At 32.4% G+C, this 16,898-nt stretch overlaps 1 protein-coding gene and 1 non-coding gene across 8 annotated transcripts in view; one reads left to right on the top strand and one right to left on the bottom strand.

Annotated features, from left to right (window-relative positions):
• Tbc1d5 (TBC1 domain family member 5) overlaps nt 1–16,898 on the top strand; it is a 615,865-nt gene that overhangs the window by 184,431 nt on the left and 414,536 nt on the right. The window lies entirely within an intron of this gene.
• LOC111754633 (U6 spliceosomal RNA) lies at nt 5,007–5,112 on the bottom strand. The gene has a single exon (XR_002789315.1). It is a non-coding gene; the product is annotated as a U6 spliceosomal RNA (small nuclear RNA).

Here is a 16,898-nt window from a genome sequence, read left to right as displayed (position 1 = left end):
CCCCACAATTCATATTTTTAAATAGTCCAGTTTCAGTAGCAAATCTTACCTCTCAAATATATTTAGTATGAAAATTTTCCTGATTTTTTTTAGATAATTCCGAAGCACATGGAATGGAACAAACTCAGTGATTTGAGAGATTAAAGAATAATGTGTCATTTGCCCATGAAAATGAAATACTACTCTATGATACCCTTGAAGTCATTGTCCTTCACATAAGATTATTTCATAGGAAGCTTGGGAAAAATGAGTAGAAGTTGGAAAGTAGAATTATTTGTATTTTTAATATTGTAAAAAAATAGAAAATTGTTCACTTTAAAAATATCTAAAACTGAGTGAATGAAAGTTGCAACCTGTTTAGGATTTGTTGAATGGTTATATTGTGGTTTTGGAAGAATAACTTGTGATAAAAATATACTATAAGTTTGTTTTTCTTATCAGTCAGCTGTTTATGTATCTATTTTTACTTGTATGTATATATTGTAGGGAAAAGTCAAACTCATCAAGGAATAGTTTTTGTTTTTGTTTTTTTTTGTTTTTGAGGCTAGGTCTTGCTATGCAATTTACGCTGGCCAGGATTCACTGTGCAGCCCAAGCTGGTCTCAAACTCTTGGTGATCCTCCTGCCTCATTCTCCCAAGTATTGGTATTACAAGCATGAACCACCATTCCAGGCCCTCAAGGACTAGTTTTAAATTCTTTACTTTTAAATGTTTTATGACTGATCATCATATCCATCACATGATGACCAGTCATAAAACCAGAATGCCTACCTCTTCTATAGTAGCACAAATCAGATGTGTAGAAGAAGTTGCCATTTGGTAATAATGAAAAAATATCACTTATAGAAATGTTTTAAATTTAGGAACCAAAGTTAATAAATTTATTATTTTTTAACATAATTTTCAATAGAATAATTAAAATATTTTGAGAGTCTTGTTAGATTTTCTTAAGGAAATTATTTCAATGAGTTGAGAAAGTGATTATTTTATTTTATTTTGTTTTTGTTTATTTATTTTGGTACCAGGGATCGAACTCATGACCTTGCACTCGCCAGCAGGCGCTTATACCACTGAGCTAAATGCTTGGCCCCAAATGATTATTTCAATTGTGTATTTTTGTAGCTTACTCTGTGTGTGTGTGTATGTGTGTGTGTGTGTGTGTGTGTGTGTATTATATCAGTTTAAATGAATGCCATGATTTTTCAGGGTAAGTTGTTCATATATTTCAAACTTTAGCATGATATGAGTTTGTTAAATGGAAGGACAAATTAATGACATTCTGTTTTTTTCTCTGTCATGTTTCTATTTGATACATTTCTTCTGTAGTAGCTACAAAAAGTCTCAACATTCTCAAAAGTGCATATTGAACATACTGATTTACAGAAAACAGATAATTTTATTAGCATATGTTATCTTGTAAAAGATGAGCACCCTCCTCAGTCCATCTCTTCTCTCCCCTCTGTTTCCCTCCCCACGTTTTCCCTCCCACTTTCTGTGTTTTTAAGCACTGTAGACTATTGGAAGAAAGTTTGGAAGTGTTTCAGAGGTACGTAGTTACAACTGCCATTAGGTACATTTGTTTTTTAGTGCTGTATGAAAATCTAACACTCTTAGGTTGCAATATGTTAGGTATGAAGTTCTATAACTAGATATTTTAAGTATTAGCCAATTTAATTTTTATTTTATGTTGTAAGCTTTTTAAAAACTAAAAGAAAAAATTGACAAGATTATAAACTTGCACTTGTATTCCTCACATCTTGTTCCTGTGAGCAGAATGAGAAAACAGAATTGTTGTTTTGTAGATCTCATTGCCCACATTACAATAAACAGCTATAAAATTACATCATATCATATCCGCTATCTTCCTGTGCAGAGTGATCAGGTTGTTACTATGGTAACATTTCCATTTGTGATTTGTGTGTGTGTGAGTAGTTAAAATTTGTAATCATTACATCATACTACAATTGTAAATAAATCACTATGCTCCCTGCATATTTTTGAGACATAATGCTTAACTACCAAAATACATCCTAGGCTGAGGAGTCAAAAATAGGAAAATGAAAGTAATGGGAACATTTTGCTAAATTACATTTTAAGACTATCCTGATGTTGCTGGTGAAATTTTAAATGTTTCTTAGGAGTAAGAGCATTGCCAGTTATTCTCCAAGATGCTTTAATTTTTATAAGTATGTAAGGATGAAAATGGTTAGGTATGGTAGCATTAGGAGTTAAGAAGGCCTTTAATTTGTCAGCTAAATGGGTGCTAAATAACCCAAACAGAAGTAATGACCCATCTGAGACTAAGAGGTTCATTTTGAAAACAGAATCTTTTCATTTTAACCTTACTGTTTGAAATTTATTGTATTTTCAGATATTTAAAAGTTATCCTTATTTCATTTCTGATTATAAAATCATACTCTTAAGATTTTAGGCTGACTTGGATTAAAATAGCTCATAATGTTCCCTTGTATCAATTACTATATTCTAGTAAAGATTCCTACTGTGTTTGTTTTGTTTTGCTTCCTAAAGCCCCCTGCTGCTGTTGATTACACCTAGATCTGCTACTGATTGGAACTGTAAAATGGCAAAGATAGTGTGGCTGGTTGCTGAATCATTTAATTGTAGAATTAATAAGAGATGTTCTATCTGGGACCTAACAAATAATGACACTAGAATACTATTTATAGAGTGACCAGAAATATTCTTTAATGATATTTAAAGGTGTAAAACTTACTTACTTGTAATGTAATAGAGGAATACCAGTATCTTGGTTGAATAATCAGGGACCCTGAAGAGAGGAAAGGGAAAAGGATGAGAAGTGCAGAGCGTTAATCCTAAAGAATAAAAGAATTAATTCAACAATTATTGTTCCTAGCAATTGAGTGCTGTTTTTTAAAACATAAAACAAATGGGTAACTATATCAATAAAAATGTTAATTCGGTAGTTGAGAACTTAGATAATAAAATGACAGAAATTTGAAAAATGAATTTTACTTGTCATTGAGGCTATGCTTGCTTGTAAACCCAATGTGCAATATAAAATGAAGTTGTATAAAATATAAGGTCCTATGAGTAGATTATTTATAAATTTGTAATCTTTAAATACTATTTCCAGGGCCAGGGATTTAGCTCAGTGGAGTAAGCACCTGCCTGGCAAGTGCAAGATGGTGAGTTCGATCCCCAGTACCAAAAAAAAAAAAACAAAAGAAAAATAGTATTTCCATTATGGGATTATTGTTTTATGCAACACTAACAGATCAAGGATAGGATGTTTTATGCAATATAGGATGTTTTATGCAACACTAACAGATCAAGAATAACTATTAGTACTAGGTGTGCTGGTGCACACCTGTAATCCCAGCACTCTAGAGACTGCTGAAGGAGGATCATCATGAGACAGTGGCAATAAAAATGAAATGGAATTTAGTATTGGAGGCTCTTTTATTGGTGACTAACTTTGAAAAGCTACTAAAACTTTATTGACTAATGAATGTTTTCACTTTCTTAATTAAGAGCAGTAGGACGATGGGCTTCCTGAAGGCAAACACTTTGTATTTTTGTTTTCTCAGAGTATGACACAATGTGTCCTTTATTGGTTTGCTAGAATTCTTTTAACTTAGTACCACAAACTGAGTGCCAGAGTTCTAGAGGCAAGAAATCTGAGATCATGGTATCACAGTATTGATCCTTCTTATGGTCTGTGAAGGACTCTGTTTGTAAATGTTGTGTTTCCTTGTATTTCTATAGTGTCTTCCCTCTGTATATGTCCAAATTCATAAATTTTATAAGGAAATAATTCATTTTGAATTTTGTCTTACCCGTATCGACACTATTCTAACCATATTACCTCTATGAAGGTCTTATCTTCCAATAAAATCACACTCTGAGCTACTAGGAGTTAGGACTTAAGATGTTCAAATTTAACAGGGAAAACTATAAAAGCTTTGTCTGAAATTGGTATAGTTTATAGGTCAAGAGCTAGACACAATTAAAAATAAATGCTGTCATTCTATAGTTCATGTTAGCGTGGGGACCCATGGTTATTTGTGCCTTCATAATGAATGTTATGATAATTTTAACCTAAATTTATTATCTTTCAATTTGTATTGACAATTTGGTAACTAATCATTGTATTGGTTTCCATCTAGTGGCAGGAATGGGAGATAAGAGGCTATATTTGAAAAGCACAGTTTAACTTTATCTCTCCTCCTATTTCACAATGTTGGAATAATGTAAATCCTCCTTTTGACCCTGCAGTATCCACACTTCACTAGTTTTGAAAAGCCATAATTATCTAAATATTATTGAAAATAATTAAATTTATATTGCTGTAGTTGGTGGACTTTTGTGGAAAGTTTTGTAGAAGTAAGTTATTTCTCTAGAACAGTTGTTCTAAGAGTGTTCTGGGACTAATGGCTCGGCATTACCTGGGAGAAAGTTCAGGATAGCAACTTGGTTGCTGCACTTAACGTAAGTTCAAAGTTAATTCCTAAAGTCCTTCTGAATAAGAGTTCTTGGAGATTCTGATGTGTATACCAATGTTTGGTAACTTCAGAACTAAGTATAGGAACAGCATCTAAGTTTAGAGCATCAAGTAATTATAGAATTATGTGTATAGATGTGGTGTTTTCCTTTTTAATACTGTTTTCTTTGTAACATTTGATACTGGGATTTCTTTTTTCAATTTTTTTTATCAGAACATGTTTGCAGTACATAATGATTACATTCCTGGTACATTTTGTGGAATTGGTATACATATATAATATGTATATTATATATATACCCTAGTTTTTTTTTCTCATTGTTTTCTATCCCCTACCCCCACAACCTTCTTCTCGTAATCTTTTTGTTTCTCTCCTGTTTGCAAAAGATCTATGTTGCAGTTTTCTATTATCTCTTATTTTCTTCTTTGTATTTTGAGTTTCTCATATTAGGGAAGCCATGTTATATTTAAATGCATCTATTTTCTTAGAAATGACTCTAACGGCAGAGTACTAATCCATTGTAAAAAATTGCACACCGCAAATTTGCATGTTACATCCTTGCAGTGGGCCATTTTAATCATCTCTGTATCATTCATATTATAGTATATGTACTCCTGAAGTGAGCATTGATACTGAGATTTTTTTGTCTTTAAATGGGATTTATAGTAAAATCGGCTTTTGTACATTCGATTCTAGAAGTTTTATGTTATCTTATTATTATTATTCTTTTGGGGGAGTACTAGGGATTGAACTCATGACCTTATGCTTGCCAGATAGGCACTTGTGCCGCTATGCTAAATCTTCAACCCTATTCTAGAAATTTTATCATTTGCATAAATTCTTGTAACTATTACAAGGAGCATAGAGAACAGTTCCATCATCATGCATATTCTCTAACTCTATCCCTTTTTGGGCCCAGCTTGTTCCCATTCCTAGCCCCTGAAAACTGCTTATCTGTGCTTCACTTTAGTTCTGTCTCTAAGAATGTTGGAGGACCAGGGATTTAGCTTAGCAGCATAAGTCCCTGCCTGGCAGGCATGAGATCCTGAGTTTGATCCCCGTTACCAAAAAAAAAAAAAAAAAAAAAAGAACATTATGGAAATGAAATGCCACAGTATGGTACCTTGAAGAAGCTTAGTGCCTTTGAGATTTCATCCTAATTATTGCTTTTATCAATAGTTTTTCTTTTTCTGCAAATTGATACTGATAATGCTACCATCAGGAATGCTACCACAAATTATTGCATTATGTTTATGAGAAATCATCAATCTATGTTATTTATTATGGATCATTCTTGAAAGTTTTATGTACATAAAGGCATGTACAAATCTTTCCCCTGTCTCTAAATGGTAAAATAGTACCTTGCTGTTTTCACATATTATTTATAAACTGGGAATATTTCTGTATCAGTACATGAATCTTTTATCTGTTTTAACTTTTTAATAGCTATATAGTAATTTTTGATAGAATTTTCAGTGCAGCTAAAAAGATAAGAAATATGAAATAAAAGTGTCCTTTATTTTAAGAATGAGAGAGACTCCATGACCTCTTGAGTCTGGCATTCTCTCTGTCCAACACGTGGTGTGGGGGCATACATCTAATATAGGTTTGGAGTGATGCCTAAGGGGCATTACTGATGCACAGGAAGTCCATTGGACTTTGTTTTGCACCACAGGTAAATTGCCTAGGGGCAGGAAAGGTGACCTCAAGATAGGCAGAAAGGTGTTTTTGCCTCCCACCACTGCAGCTTCCCATCCAGGGCAAAATCCTTTCAATTTTGTAGTGTGGCAGTTTAAAAATTTATTTAACCTATCTCTAGTTGATGGAAACTTAAGTTGGTTCACTAAGTTTTGCTATTATAAAAAATTTATTAAGAAATATTCTAGTGCAAATACATAATTTAAATATGTTCGTGTGTGCATCTATGAACATTGGTGAAAATCCTTAAGTCAGCATATTAACAGGCTTATACATTATGACTAATTGAAATTTATTGTGGGAATATAAGGTTAATTTTCATATGAATATCAATTAGAGTAATGTTCCATATTAATATAATGAAGGAAAAATGCATGATAATCTGAACTGATACAGAAAAACTGTGAACAAGCTTAGAATAAAAATACTTCAACATAATAGAATCTACATATAAAAATGCACAGCAAACATCATACTCAATGGTGAAAGACTGAACATTTTTCCTCTAAGAATAAGGATGCTTGCTTTCACCACTTCTATTCATCATAATACTGGAAGCTTTAACCAAAACAGTTAGGCAAGCAAAGGAAATAAAAGGTATACAAGTTGAAATACATACAACTGAAATGATCTCTGTGGATGATTTGATTTGATATAAAAATAATCCTAAAGATTCCCTCAAAATCTTTTAGACCTAGAAAGTGAAATCACTGTACCAGTGGTATACATATCAGCACAAAAATCACTTGCTTTTCCAACACTAGCAAAGAACAGTTGAAAGAGGAAACTATTCTGTGGGCCAGGGATTTAGCTCAGTGGCATAAATGCCTGCCTGGCAAACATCAGGTCATGAATTTGATCGCTGGTCCAAAAAAAAAAAAAAAAAAAACTATTCTGTTTACAGTGAGATCACACATCATGTCGGTAGTCCCAGCTACTCAGGAGGCTGAAGCAGGAAATTTTCTTGAGTGTAGGATTTTGAGGCTGGCCTGACAACATAGAGAAATCTTATTTCAATATACAGATTCCAGCAGCATGGGCTTATAGCTCAGCTGAATGATAGGATAGTTTAGTATATACAAGTGCTTGTGTTGATCCCCAGCTCTTTAAACAAACAAACAAACTTGTAAGTAAAAAAGAATTCACTAAGGAAGAGAAAAACTTTCATAATGGAAACCATAAATCATTGGTGAAAGGAATTAAAGAAAACATAAATAAATGCAGTGGATACATCTCATATTCATGGAAAACTTTATAAAATGTTAATATTGCCTAAGGAAATTTGTATGTTGAATGCAAGCCCTTTAAAAAATCTCAGTGATGTTTTTGTAGAAATAGAAAAGTTGCTCTACAGTTCATATGGAATCTTAAGGGATCTCCAAATTGCTAACTAATTTTTACAAAAGACAGCTGGAAAACTCACATATTTTAAAATTTCAAAACTTACTACAAAGCTACAGTGATCAAAACAGTATGGTTTCTAGCATAATGACAGACATGGAGACCCTGAGCCTAGTAATTAGCCTAGAAACCCTTACATGTAAATAATGATTTTTGACAAGGATATCAGACGCATTTAATGGGGAATGGAGAATATTTTCTTATGAGGCATGCTCATAAAAACTGGATATTCAAATGCAAATAAAGGTGAACCTTTACCTAATATTACATACGAAAATTAACTCAAAATGCATCAAAATCCTAAATATACAACAATGCTATAAATTGCTATAAGAAAGCAGAAGACAAAAGCTTCACATCATCATGTGTGCAATAATTTCTTGCATATATTAACAGAGGCACAGGGAGCAACCAAAAACATAAATTGGCTTGAATTTTGGCCATCAAAAGAAATTAGAGACAGTAAAATACAGTCCAAGAATGAAGGAAATATTTAAAACTAAAATATCTAGTAAGTTATACTCATGTGTAGTATATAGAGAAGTCGCAATTTTCTACAAAGAAAATATACAAGTAGCAATAAGCACATAAAGAGATGTTCATCAGTAATCATTAGGGAAATACAAATCATTATTATACAGAGATACCACTTCACACCTATTATTACCATTATGACAAAAGGCAGTAATAATCATTGACAGTGACGTGGAAAAGTTGGAACTTTTATGCACTGTTGGTGCAAAATAGTATTTCCACAGTGGGAAGCAATATGGTGTTTCCTCAAAAAAATTAAAATGGTGTTTCTATCTCATACAGAGTTTTAGACATTTTCTGTTGTTGTAGAACATCTGCGGCTGGGTACATTATTAAAAAAGTTTGATTTGCTTATTCTGGATGCTGCACAGTCTAAAAGTGACTACATTTGATAAAAGCCACTGTTATTTCACCTGGCTTACAGAGGATGGTGGAAGAGATAGAATTAATTTAGACCTGAGAGGGCAAGAACCCAGTTTGAAGAGAAGATGTTAATCTACTCATGATTCAGATACCTCTGTTACACTTGCCACCCAACACTGTTACAATGGCAATCAAATTTCAACCTGAGTTTTTGGTAGCACTAAACCATATTCAAATCATAAAAAGCAATAATTCCAATCCTGGGTATATGGCCAAAAGAATAGAAAACAGGATCTGGTAGAAATAATTTGTGTACCCACGTTCATGGAAACATTCATTGAAATTTTAAAGCAAACCAAGTATCTATCCATTGATAGATGAATAATAAATAATAAATTATATATATACAGTGGAACATTATTTAGCCTTTAAAAGGAAGGGAATTCTGACACATGATGTAGCACAGATTAACCTGGAGTTATTATGCTAAGTCAAATAAGCCATTCACAAAAAGAAAAATACTATATAGTTTCATTTCTATGAAGAACTTACAGTAGTCAAAATCATAGACAAATTAGAATGGTGATTGGAAAAAAGAGAATTTTAGTTTTACAATATGAAAGCTGTTATAGAGATGGCTGGTGGTGATGGTTTCAAAACATAATTGTTCAGTGCCATTGAATATATACTTACATAGATACAATGGTGAGTTTTATTTTGTATGCATTTTATTGTATGAGAAACTAATTTTTAAAAATTACAGTTGTCCCTTAGTATCCTTATGAAACTGGTTCATGTACTTTCTGCATATACTAAAATCTGTGTATCCTCCAAGTTTTTTCTAAATGGTGTAGCATTTGCATTTAACTTACACATATCCTCATTTATACTTTAAAGCATCTCCAGATTACTTGTAATACCTACTTCAGTGTAAGTGCTATCCATGGTTGGTGAAATCTACAATTGCAAAACTCATGGGTGTGGAGGACTGGCAGCTTGTATATACTCATAATTTTGACAGTTACTTCCAGATTTTCTTCTGTGCAGCTTATACAAATTTATGTGCTTTTAAGATAGAAAATTGTTGCAAAATGTGTTATTTTAAAAGATCCTACAGTATTATAGCATTATATTTTTAAAGGATATATCTATATTATGCTAGAAAAACAACATAAAACTTCTGCTAATGGCTTTCAACAAAAGGTACTATATGTGAAAGATTACTTCTCTGAAGTAAATCTATACTTAGTAAATTTACTTAGAAGTAAATCTATATGTAAAAATTAATCTTTACATATGTTGAAAAGTACATCTTTGAAATAATTTTCGTTTACTATTACTGGTTATATGGACAGGTCTTAAATGTGGGAATTATTGAGATACTACTTACGTGGTTTAAAAATATGACTTTTAAGTAAAATGCTGTTGGGGGCTGAGGATTTAGCTCAGCAGCATAAGTACCTGCCCTTGCAAGCAGGCGGTTGTGAGTTCGACCCCTAGTACCGATAAAAATGAAAAAGACCAAAAATAAAAAATAGCAGGGTAAAATGTTGTTACATTTTTAATTTAAACTCTTGTTTTTTCCTTTACACAAACCATCTTCTTGTTTTATTTCATGTTAATCATCTGAAAATTTAGCATGAAATTGTAGTGAGATCTGAAGCATTAGTTTCAGGTGTGTGTGTGTGTGTGTGTGTGTGTGTGTGTGTGTGTGTGTGTGTGTTAAAAACACTATTTCTCCCCTCCACTTTTCTTTTTATACTCTTGACTTAAAACTACTAAACAGATTTTTATTTTAATCTTTGGAACAAAAAAAAAGTTCACTTGGGCTGATACCAGTACTTTGTATGCCAAGTTACAGACCGGAATCTATTTTTATAGGCTAAGATAGAAACCTCTTGAAAACCAAGTTTTATAATGGAAACACTGGCAAGCCTGAAACTATCACTGAGCACATGGCACTGTTGAAATCATAAGGTACAAGCCATAAGATTTCACATTCAAGTGAACATTGAATTTTTCAGCAATTAAATTGTCAGATACCTTTCAGCTGGGATTTAATAGACACCAAGCTTTGGTGAGACCATAAAAACATATCAAGTGCACATGATTCCTGCCTTCTTAATGTTTATATAACCTCAACACTCTTGACAGTAATGAATATATGAATATATCCAATAAGTGGTATTTTTGTGAATGAATTTGATTAGAAGTATGCGTATTTCCTTCTTTCTGTATTTAATTTTTCATACAACCCTGAAAATCCTGAATGTTTTTGCATGTAGGTTATTATGTACATGTTCTAGGCATTATTAAAAAAGAAGTAGGGGAGGTCAAGGATTTAGCTCAGCAGCTCAGCAGAGTAAGTGCCTGCTTGGCCAGTGGTTGTGAGTTCATCCCCAGTACCAAAAAACAAAAGCAGTAGACAAGTGAGTCAATTCTGTCTTTATTCTAGTAATAGCACTGAAGAATGTTTAAGCTTTATATTATTACCATAATGAGGGAAATTTGATACTGAGTAGGTGAGTACGTTAAAAACATTGTTTGTTTGTTTGTTTGTTTGAAAGGCAAGCCATTTAGGTTAAAAAAAAAGTAGAAATAATCTTCTGCAAGACTATATTTGATTACTCACTTTTTCTTGAAGAAACATCACTGAAAGAATAACTTTGAATTACTTGGGTCCTTGAATTTTTATGCATGGTTTTAGTTGTATCTTTAATTTAAACAAGATGATTTCTCCTACTATTAATGAATGATTGCCATCAGTTAACACTGAATGAATGGTCTTACAGTGTAGTAATTTCTTTAAAGGGAAATAGTTACTTACATCTTGTCAGGTGTCTATGTGGAAAAATAGCTAAAATGGTTTGAATTTTCATGAATTTTGGATTCTCACACTTTTAACACCAACATTGTCATTCTTCTTTCTTTCTGCATTTTCTTTATTTTGCTAAATGCTATATAGAAGCAGAGGTGTTATTTCAGATATGCTGTCTCAGAAGCATTCTGAAGTGTTAGAGAAAATCCAGTATCTTGTGGGAAGATAATGAAGTGATAGTTTGTTTTACTGATTTTGCAGGTCTTGTAGAAAGGAAAGGGTAAAAAGATGTTAATTTGAATATAAGTCAGATTTTATTTTCTAATTTAAAGTTTTTATCCACTAACATATAGATTTAATAAGATTTAGGTAGCAGAATACTTGCTGACCAGAGATGCATCTTTTAATATTTTTGATTGGCTTTCCATTAATGAAGAGAATACAGATGCTTGAACAGTTCAAGGCTTTTAGACCTGTGATTAGATTACTCTTTCATCTGTATTAGAAACAATGATTTTGTTTTCTGAAAAGTTTGTAAATGTAAGTTATCTAATTGTAGATAGTTGTACTAATTCTAGGATAGGGTACTTAATTATTATTTTAGTTTCTTGACCTATTTTTTTATACTTACAAATACTTTATACTTGGTTTATATTTCTACTGTCCCATCCTCCGCTTGCCATTGCAGCAGAGAACCTCATCATAGATTTCAAAAAATACTGTGTTGATTTTGATTATGTAAGGTTAAAAAGAGAATCACATTGGGTTTTAGAAGGACTGTTTTTTGAAGGTTTAAATTTAAGTGAAATGAAAGTATACATGTATTGAATAGAAACAGACAATCATATTCCCTAGGATTATGAATTTGTAAATTATTCTAGAAACAAAAGTATAACGACATGTGCATGATACTACAAGAAACCAAAATCTAGAACTAGAAACCAGAATCTAGGATTGTAAAGAGCTGACTAAACTTTTTGTTTTGTAATTCGCTTATGTAGCTGAGAAGCCTGTTAAGCACTAAATACTTATTGACTTGTCAAAATCTTTTCTATACTGCATCTGTTAATAAATTTAATCCTGTCTTGTCACCAGCAGTTTCTGAGTCAAAAAGGTTTTAGGGCGAGTTATGTTTTTAATCAATCAAAAAATCAGTCTTAAAGATTTACTTTGCCTTTGTTCCTTTTAAACAGAATTTGGGTTGTTTTCCCCAGTTCCTTTACATATTCATCCTCCTTTTCTTTTTCCCTCCCCATGAGTTGATATGCTCAGTAGCTGTTGGTACTCAGGAAACAAAGTTTTGAATTCAATTAATGAAACTGATACTTTTTGAATTTAGTTAATGAAATTCATACTTTCCTTAACCCATCTTGTCCCTGTACTTCTCCCGCCCCTTTTCGTACTTTCTTACTCTCATCTATGTACTTCTGATAAATATAGTGATGAAAAGCTAAAGCCTGCTAGAAGTCTTGTAACCTAAAGAAGTAATCTAAAGGAGTGACAGTTAGTGTTAAAAAAGACTGTAAAAAAAGAAGTAAAACTTAACATTTCTTTCTTTAAGCAAAATAGGATGGTGGTGTTACAGGCTAGAGGAAAAGTTTGTGTAAAGTCTCTGAGGCTGGAATGAACTCTGTTGTAGTTTATAGATAGTATGTAGTTTATACATAGTGAGGGGACCCATACAAATAGATTGTCTTAAAAGTTTCAACTGTTGAATGGTAAGGATTTTTAATAGGGAGAGTAATATAATCAGATTTATTATTTTAAAGATCAGTATAAATGCAGTGATTTTTATTGAGTTTGAAGGGAATGAGAAAGAAATAATTTGAGGTCTCATCAGTAGGGTTCAAAAGTAATCCAAATGATGGTACCTTTAATTACGGAGAGTAAAAAGGAAGGCAGGGAGAGAGACAGAGAGAAATGTCCAAAAGTTGGAGACTGAAAGACTTATAAATTAATGATGTGAACTTTTTTGGGCAAGCTCTCTGTTACTTATGTCATTTTTTTAGTTTTTGCTGCATATATATATATATATATATATATATATATATATATATATGTATGTATGTATATGGCATAAACAAGTTTGTTTTCTGTGCCTTTTCCTGTATTTGCCCAAATGCCTAGATAGGAAGATGAAAGAGGAATGGAAAAACAACAAAAACAAGCAAATTACACACACATATATATGTATGTATGTATAATTGTAAACAAGCAAAATACACACACATTATATATGTATGTATGTATAATTGTAAAATTTTGTGTAAGACATTGTCTTGTTATCTGTGTGCTGCTGTAACAAAATACCACAAGCTGGGAAATTTAAAAAGAACAGAGCTTTGTTTTTCAAAGCTAGAAGCCTAGGAGATCCAAGTTCAAGATGCTGGCAAGTTCAATCTTTGATTATGGCAAAATCTCTACTTTTTACATGGTCCTTGGAAGGAATTGTCTGTGTGCCCTCACATGACTGAAGGACTGAAGTACTCATAGAGCCTAGCTATTTCCTTCCAGGCCTTTTATAAGGCACTGATCATATTAATAGGGACAGAGTTTCTATGATCCAATCAGCTTTAAAACATTCCTCCTCTTAATACTATTTCAGTGGACACTGAATTTCAACATGAAGTTTGGAGTGGACACAAACATTGAAACCATAGTAGGGTTCTAAACAGACCATACATATTTAAATATTAAACAGTTTTAAAATTTCTTGTTTATAAACATAAAGTTAAATTACATTTAGTATTGCATTTATTACATTGTATGCTTTTTTACTTATTTTTAGGTAGGTGTATTTATTTCTCCAAAAATAGCGCAAGTGTCTTGACCACTTTTGTCTGGCTAGATCTCTTTTGTGTGTCTTTGTTTTTCTTCTTTGAGTATACCTTTTGGTTTTTTATTGAACTTTTTTAGATTTCTGTTATTGCTCTTTCTGATATACCATAACTGACATTGTTTCAAGGACTAACACATACTTTTGTTCTTAGTGTTTTAAGGAAGGTCTCTTTTCTGAAGGCCATCTTGAGTATAAGTTATAAAATGCTTAATAGTTTCCTCATGTGTGATCTAAGGAGTAGATCATATCATGTTATGCTCTTTTCATACCATTCAGATATAAACTAAGAGTTTTTTCTTGGCCTTGAAGGACGTAGGTGACCCAGCCTTGCCCATATTTTCCATCATATTTCTATTGAGTTTTTCCAAAACAGTGAGCTATTTTACTCACATTTCCAATAGATGTTTAGGATGGTCAAATGAGGTGTAATGTTTGTCTTTCTGAACCCCCTTTTTTAAAAAAAATTGTTCCCCTGGAAAAAAAAATTTCCCTCAATTCATCTGCCACTCTTATGAAATTTTAATACTACAGATATATTACAGATTTCTTTACTGTGGCCTGTTTGGGGGCCATAAGCCATTGTGTTATCTAAAATTCCTTACTGTAACTCCAGGAACCAATTTTTGTATCTTTGGGGACAATATCATTGCTTTTGAGAATGTATAGCATATGTAAAAGTTTTTATAACCTGCAAAGTGGTATTTAAATGTAAAACTTTATTGTTAATAATTTTTGTTTCATAACATATAGTACTTTATGCCTGTTTGCAGGTTACTTTTTTCTCATTACAGATTTCTCTGTTGCAAACTTAAGCATTTACTGTTTTCATGACCATTTTGCTCCTTTAAAAAAAATCTTTTATCAGGTACTGGGGGTTTAGCTCAGTGGCATAAGTGCCTGCTTGGCAAATGTGAGGTCATGAGTTCAATTCCTGGTACCAAAACAAAAACAAAAAGAGTATGAATTGTTGGGGCTGGGGGTTTAGCTCAGGGATGTAAGTTCCTGCTTAGCAAATGGACGTCTGAGCACCAGCACCAAACAAAACAAAACCCAGAAAGTCTTTTTTCAGTTGACCCCCAATCAAGTATCTCTGGTCACCTGTGCCTTTCAAAATGTTACTTTCTTCAGAGCCTTTATTAGATGTTCCCTTTGCCCATGTAGTCTTTGTAGTTCCGTATAGTTATTCTTTGACTTCTTAGAGCTCTTTCATGTAACATTCTTTTATTATAACATTTTGTCTTTGATTATATGGTCTCTGTATTTTCTATGTTTTACCTTCCAAAAGATTGTGTCAAAACAGGAAGAACATTGTTCCTGTCCTTATCTTTTTATTCTCAGATAATTCCATTCTTAATTTCATTGTACTTAATGAGAAGTGACTCATGATGTCTTGGTATGTATTTGTAGCCAGATATGGTGGCACAAATCTGTAATTCTAGCACTTTGGAGGCTGAGAAAAAAGTATTGCTGAGAGTTTGAGACCAGCCTGTGCAACATAAGAGAATTTAAGGCCTGAGCTACATAGCAAGGACCTGTCTCAAAAACAATAATGAACTCCTCCCAACAAAACAAAAATAACCATGATATTCTAAAGAGTGAATTAATTTTTAAGCCATTTATTTTGTGACATTGGGATGAGATGTTTAATCTGCTAAACTTCATTTTCATCTATGTAAAATGGAGGTAAAAATGATCCCTGTTTAGTAAGATTGCTGAGAAGATTAAATGGGATAAGACATACAAAGAACACAGTCTAGCAATTAGTAAGCATTTAATAAAATTTTCATAATTAGTAATTCTTAGCACCAAAGCAAATGATAACGTAGTATCATTATACTTATTAAATAATTATCACCATAATGTGTTTTATTCAGGAACATATTGTTCTTACACCAGGTCTTCAAAGGTAAAATGTGTTTGTCTTTAAATAAGTTTTTATCAGATGGCATCTTGGAATTTAATTTATCATAGCATGGGAAATTTATAAAATGTTCATGAATTATAATTCTGTATACATTTTACTTTTGATTTTTTAGTGCTCTATTAAAATTATTTAATGTCCATGAGGGAACAGGTAAAAAGAATTAAGATGTTATATACATGCACCAATTCCCCATGAAGCATGTAATCATTATGTACTGCAAATATGTACTAATTAAATAAAAAATTGTATGTTCACAATTTTTTTTAAAAAATCCTCTGTATCATTAAGTTAAAGCCTGTTTGAAAATTAGTCAGTGGATACAAATAGATAACCTCGCAGAAAAGGAGACTCAAATGGTCAGTAGGTAGATGTGATAATTCTTTGTGCTAACTTAAAATGTGCTATAGGATGCTGTATATTTGTGAAACATTATTCTGAGTATGTTTTTGAGGTGTTCTGTTTAGACTCATCTACTGATTGCCTAAAGCTGTACAGATTATATATTGCCCAACATAATGTAAGTGCGCCTCATACAATCAATTGAAGGTCTGGACTGAACAAAAAACTGAACTCTCCTGCACAAAAAAAAAAAAAAAAAAAAAAAAAAAAAATCTGCAGCAGCCTACTTTGACATCATTTGCAGTGTCTGCTCTCAAATGGAACATTGTCTTCAGATGGAACACTGCCTGTCCCTAGATCACCAACCCAACAAACAGCCCTGCAGATTGGACTTGACGTTCTGTAATTATATGAGACAGTTCTGTGTAAGTCTCTCATTAGGTCTCTCTGTCTCTATCTCTGTCTCTACCTGTCTCTGTCTCTTTTTCTCTTTTTTC

Source organism: Cavia porcellus, unplaced genomic scaffold (assembly GCF_034190915.1).
Source record: "Cavia porcellus strain 051 isolate PalLab524CR breed Dunkin Hartley unplaced genomic scaffold, mCavPor4.1 scaffold_10, whole genome shotgun sequence".
In the NCBI taxonomy this organism is placed as follows: Eukaryota; Metazoa; Chordata; class Mammalia; order Rodentia; family Caviidae; genus Cavia; species Cavia porcellus.
Note: the sequence above shows the minus strand (reverse complement) of the source record. Positions and strands in the feature narration are given on the sequence as shown.